Source organism: Amblyraja radiata, chromosome 6 (genome assembly GCF_010909765.2).
Source record: "Amblyraja radiata isolate CabotCenter1 chromosome 6, sAmbRad1.1.pri, whole genome shotgun sequence".
Classification (NCBI taxonomy): domain Eukaryota; kingdom Metazoa; phylum Chordata; class Chondrichthyes; order Rajiformes; family Rajidae; genus Amblyraja; species Amblyraja radiata.
The window spans coordinates 9,809,646-9,816,451 of NC_045961.1; positions in this window are offsets into that span (position 1 = coordinate 9,809,646).

The following is a 6,806-nucleotide window of genomic DNA, read 5'->3' on the forward strand; positions in this document are numbered from 1 at the left end:
ATAGTATCAAAGCGAAGGATGATGCGTACAAATTAGCCAGAAAAAGCAGCATACCGGAGGACTGGGAGAAATTCAGAGACCAGCAGAGGAGGACAAAGGGCTTAATTAGGAAAGGAAAAATAGATTATGAAAGAAAACTGGCAGGGAACATAAAAACTGACTGCAAAAGTTTTTATAGATATGTGAAAAGAAAGAGATTAGTTAAAACAAATGTAGGTCCCTTGCAGTCAGAAACAGATGAGTTGATCATGGGGAACAAGGATATGGCAGACCAATTGAATAACTACTTTGGTTCCGTCTTCACTAAGGAAGACATAAATAATCTGCCGGAAATAGCAGGGGACCGCGGGTCAAAGGAGTTGGAGGAATTGAGTGAAATCCAGGTTAGCCGGGAAGTGGTGTTGGGTGAATTGAACGGATTAAAGGCCGATAAATCCCCAGGGCCAGATAGGCTGCATCCCAGAGTACTTAAGGAAGTAGCTCCAGAAATAGTGGATGCATTAGTAATAATCTTTCAAAACTCTTTAGATTCTGGAGTAGTTCCTGAGGATTGGCGGGTAGCAAACGTAACCCCACTTTTTAAGAAGGGAGGGAGAGAGAAAACGGGGAATTACAGACCAGTTAGTCTAACATCGGTAGTGGGGAAACTGCTAGAGTCAGTTATTAAAGATGGGATAGCAGCACATTTGGAAAGTGGTGAAATCATTGGACAAAGTCAGCATGGATTTACAAAAGGTAAATCATGTCTGACGAATCTTATAGAATTTTTCGAGGATGTAACTAGTAGCGTGGATAGGGGAGACCCAGTGGATGTGGTGTATCTGGACTTCCAGAAGGCTTTCGACAAGGTCCCACATAAGAGATTATTATACAAACTTAAAGCACACGGCATTGGGGGTTCAGTATTGATGTGGATAGAGAACTGGCTGGCAAACAGGAAGCAAAGAGTAGGAGTAAACTGGTCCTTTTCACAATGGCAGGCAGTGACTAGTGGGGTACCGCAAGGCTCAGTGCTGGGACCCCAGCTATTTACAATATATATTAATGATCTGGATGAGGGAATTGAAGGCAATATCTCCAAGTTTGCAGATGACACTAAGCTGGGGGGCAGTGTTAGCTGTGAGGAGAATGCTAGGAGACTGCAAGGTGACTTGGATAGGCTGGGTGAGTGGGCAAATGTTTGGCAGATGCAGTATAATGTGGATAAATGTGAGGTTATCCATTTTGGTGGCAAAAACAGGAAAGCAGACTATTATCTAAATGGTGGCCGACTAGGAAAAGGGGAGATGCAGCGAGACCTGGGTGTCATGGTACACCAGTCATTGAAAGTCATTGACGACTGCTTTGGGGCCACCTCCTGCACCTACACACAACTGACTGACTTCATCCACTTCACCACCAACTTCCATCCGGCACTCCAATACACCTGGACGATTTCCGACACTTCCCTACCATTCCTTGACCTCACCATCTCCATCGCAGGAGACAGACTCCTGACCGACATACATTACAAACCCACTGACTCACATGGCTATCTGGACTACACGTCTTCCCACCCTGTAAAGACTCCATCCCCTACTCCCAATTCCTCCGCTTACGCCGCATCTGTTCCCAGGATGAGACATTCCATACCAGGGCATCGGAAATGTCCTCGTTCTTCAGGGAACGGGGATTCCCCTCCGCCTCCATAGATGAGGCTCACACCAAGGTCTCATCCATACCCCGTAACACTGCTCTCTCTCCCCATCCCCGCACTCGCAACAAGGGCAGAGTCCCTCTGGTCCTCACCTTTCACCCCACCGGCAAATACAACACATAATCCTCCGCCATTTCCGCCACCTCCAACGTGACCCCACCACTCGCCACATCTTCCCATCTCCCCCCATGTCTGCCTTCCGCAAAGACCGCTCCCTCCGCAACTCCCTCGTCAATTCTTCCCTTCCCTCCCGCACCACCCCCTCCCCAGGCACTTTCCGTTGCAACCGCAAGAAATGCAACACCTGTCCCTTCACCTCCCCCCTCGACTCCATTCAAGGACCCAAGCAGTCGTTCCAGGTGCGACAAAGGTTCACCTGTATCTCCTCCAACCTCATCTACTGCATCCGCTGCTCTAGATGTCAGCTGATTTACATCGGGGAGACTAAGCGTAGGTTGGGCGATCGTTTCGCCGAACACCTCCGCTCAGTTCGCAATAACCTACCTGAACTCCCGGTGGCTCAGCACTTCAACTCCCCCTCCCATTCCCAATCCGACCTCTCTGTCCTGGGTCTCCTCCATTGCCAGAGTTAGCAACAGCGGAAATTGGAGGAACAGCACCTCATATTCCGTCTGGGGACCTTGCGTCCGGATGGCATTAACATTGAATTCTCCCAATTTTGCTAGCCCTTGCTGTCTCCTCCCCTTCCTTAACCCTCTAGCTGTCTCCTCCCACCCTCCCATCAGTCTGAAGATGGGTTTCGGTCCGAAACGTCGCCTATTTCCTTCGCTCCATAGATGCTGCTGCACCCGCTGAGTTTCCCCAGCAATTTTGTGTACCTATTGAAAGTAGGCATGCAGGTGCAGCAGGCAGTGAAGAAAGCGAATGGTATGTTAGCTTTCATAGCAAAAGGATTTAAGTATAGGAGCAGGGAGGTTCTACTGCAGTTGTACAGGGTCTTGGTGAGACCATACCTGGAGTATTGCGTACAGTTTTGGTCTCCAAATCTGAGGAAGGACATTATTGCCATAGAGGGAGTGCAGAGAAGGTTCACCAGACTGATTCCTGGGATGTCAGGACTGTCTTATGAAGAAAGACTGGATAGACTTGGTTTATACTATCTAGAATTTAGTAGATTGAGAGGGGATCTTATAGAAACTTATAAAATTCTTAAGGGGTTGGACAGGCTAGATGCAGGAAGATTGCTCCCGATGTTGGGGAAGTCCAGGACAAGGGGTCACAGCTTAAGGATAAGGGGGAAATCCTTTAAAACCGAGATGAGAAGAACTTTTTTCACACAGAGAGTGGTAAATCTCTGGAACTCTCTGCCACAGAGGGTAGTCGAGGCCAGTTCATTGGCTATATTTAAGAGGGAGTTAGATGTGGCCCTTGTGGCTAAGGGGATCAGAGGGTATGGAGAGAAGGCAGGTACGGGATACTGAGTTGGATGATCAGCCATGAACATATTGAATGGCGGTGCAGGCTCGAAGGGCCGAATGGCCTACTCCTGCACCTAATTTCTACGTTTCTATGTTTCTATGCTGGTTTACACTGACGATAGACACAAAATGCTGGAGGAACTCAGAGGGTCAGGCAGCATCTCTGGAGAGAAGGAATGGATGACTATTCGGGTTGAGACCCTTCTTCAGACTGAGAGTCGGGGAGAGGGAGACATAGATATGTGGAAGGGTAAGGTGTGAAAACACAGATCAAAGGGAAGAGTGATCAAGGAAATATAGAATGTAGTCCTAGTTCTCCGACTAGTTCTACTGTCCTCCTGATTAAATATTACTGACTGTATGGCTCGTTGTCACCTTCCCCAGAGCTAACAACGAACCAATCTTTATCTGTCCCTTTGATCTGTCATTTTCACACCTTACCCTTCCATATCTCTACGTCTCCCTCTCCCCTGACTCAGTCTGAAGAAGGGACTCGACCCGAAACGTCACCCATTTGTTCTCCCACCCCCGATAGGTTAGTAAAGGATTGTGAGCAATTTTGGGCCCCATATCTCGAGGAAGGATGTGCTGGCTCTGGAGAGGGTCCAGAGGAGATTTACAAGAATGATCCCAGGAATGAGTGGGTTAACCTATGATGAGTGTTTGTCGGCATTGGGCTTGTACTCGCTGGAGGTTAGAAGAATGAGTGGGGACCTCATTGAAACGTACAAAATAATGGAAGGCTTGGATAGAGTGGATGTGGAGAAGATGTTTCCACTAGTGGGAGAGTCTAGGACTAGAGGTCACAGCCTCAGAATTAAAGGACATCCTTTTAAGAAGGAGATGAGGAGGAAATTTGTTTATACAGAGGGTGGTGAATCTGTGGAATTCTTTGCCACAGACGGCTGTGGAGGCCAAGTCAGTGGATATATTTAAGGCAGAGATAGATAGATTCTTGATTAGTACGGGTGTCAGAGGTTATGGGGAGACGGCAGGAGAATGGGGTTAAGAGGGGGAGATAGAACAGCCATGATTGAATGGCTGAGTAGACGATGGGCCGAATGGCCTAATTCTACTCCTGTTCCTTGTGACCTTATGGAACGAGGCAAGGTTCAGTCAATGTGGGGACGATTACTTCAGAATGAAGCTCCCTCTGCACTGTCCCCAGCCAGAGGAGCCTCATGTTCCAGCACCGTGTGCAGTTGTGGTTACCCAGCTACTGGAAGGATGACGATATGTTGGAGAGGGTGCAGCAGAGATTCACCTGGATGTTACCTGGGCTTGCGGGCTTGAGTTACAGGGAGAGTTTGGATAGGCTGGGACTTTGTCCTTTGGAGCGTAGGGGGCTGAGGGGTGACCTTATTGAGGTGGACAAGATCATGAGGGGCACAGATAAAGTGAACGCTCACAGTCTGTTTCCCAGGGTAGAAGATTCTACAACTAGAGGGCACAGGGTTAAGGTGAGAGGGTAGAGATTTAAGAGGGACCTCAGGGGCAACTTCTACACTCAGAGGGTTGTCCGTGTTCTGTGCTCTTTATTATTCGTATGGCTGTATGGCGACCACACATTTCACTGTACCAATTGGTACATGTGACAAATAAATGTATCTTATATCTTGTATCTGGCACCAGCTGCCAGAGGAAGCTGTACAAGCGGGTACAATTATGACATTTAAAAGACATTGGGACAGATGCGGGCTTGAGATTTGGACAGATGCATGGATAGGAAGGGATATGGGCCAAACGCAGGCAAATGGGACGAGCCCGGAATGTTAGTTTAGTATGGTTAGTATGGAAAAAATGCGCCAAAGGGCCTGTTACCGTGCTGTACACTGCCATGACTGTGCCCTCTAGTTTTAGACTCCCCGACCCTGCGGGGAAACGCTGACCATGCATCTTATCAATGTCCCTTAAGACAGACACAAAATGTTGGAGTAACTCAGCTGGACAGGCAGCATCTCTGGAGAGAAGGATTGGGTGACGTTTCGGGCCTAGACCCTTCTTCAGAATATAGAACGGTTCATTGTTGGTTGGGGGGAAGGTGACAACGAGGCACACAATCAGTAATATTTAATCAGGAGGACAGTGAGACTAGTCGGAGAACCAGGGTGGGGGAGGGACGGAAAACAAAGAGTTCTTTAAGTTAGAGAAGTCAACATTCATACCACTGGGAAGGTTGAGGGGGGGGCCTCATTGAAACGTACAGAATAGTGAAAGGCTTGGATAGAGTGGACGTGGAGAGGATGTTTCCACTAGTGGGAGAGTCTAGGACGAGAGGTTACAGCCTCAGAATTAAAGGATGTTCTTTTAGACAATAGACAATTGGTGCAGGAGTAGGCCATTCGGCCCTTTGAGCCAGCACCGCCATTCGCTATGATCATGGCTGATCATCCACAATTAGTACCACATTCCTGCCTTCTCCCCATATCCCCTGACTCCGCTATCTTTAAGAGCTCTATCTTGAAAGCATCCAGAGAATTGGCCTCCACCGCTGTCTGAGGCAGAGAATTCCACAGATTCACAACTCTCTGGGTGAAAAGGTTTTTCCTCATCTCCGTTCTAAATGGCTTACCCCTTATTCTTAAACTGTGGCCCCTGGTTCTGGACTCCCCCAACATCGGGAACATGTTTCCTGCATTTTAGGAAGGAGCTGAGGAGGAATTTCTTTAGTCAGAGGGTGGTGAATCTGTGGAATTCATTGCCACAGAGGGCTGTGGAGGCCAAGTCAGTGGACATTTTTAAAGCAGAGATAGACAGATTCTTAATTAGAACGGGTGTCAAGTGTCGTGGGGAGAAGGCAGGAAAATGGGATTTGGAGGCAGAGATCAGCCATGATTGAATGGCGGAGTGGACTCGATGGGCCGAATGGCCTAATTCTACTGCTATCACTTGTGAACGTATATACTACCGGGGTGCCCAAGTGAAATCTGAGGTGCTGTTCATGCAATGTCCCTCATCAGTGGCCTGGCCATGGAGGGGAGAAATTGATACCATCTATCTGCACCGAGTTTTAATCCCTCCCACCTCCGCCCCCCCCCCTCCCCCTCTCCCCTGTTGTCCCCCCACCCACCTCAGCAAGGTTAATTCTGTCCCAACTTGGGTCTCCCATCCCCTCTCGTGAAGGCTCTGAGTCTTCGAGTCACACAGCACAGAAACAGACCTTTTGGCCCAACTCGCCCATGCCGACCAAGGTGCCCCATCTACACTAGTCAATATCGGCGTTTGGCCCATATCCCTCGAAACCTGTCCTCTCCATGTACCCGTCCAAATGTCTTTTAAATCTTGTTATTGTACCTGCCACAACTAGCGCCTCTGGCAGCTCGTTCCATACACCCACCACCCTCTGTGTGGAAATAGTTACCTCTTAAATCTTTCCCCTCACCTTAAACCTGTGTCCTCTGGTTCTTGATTCCCCTACTCTGGGTAAAAGACTCTGTGTTCACCCGATCTATTCCACTCATGATTTTATCCACCTCAATAAAATCACCCCTCATCCTCCTACGCTCCAAGGAATAGAGTCCCAGCCTGCCCCACCTCTCCCTGTAACTTAGGCCAGAGAGTCCTGGGGACATTGGTATAACAGCCACAGTACAAGTACATGAACGTCAAGGTGGGTAGTGCAACCAACCACAGTTGCGGTCAGTGGGCTAGTAGTGGTCTGAGATGTGGGC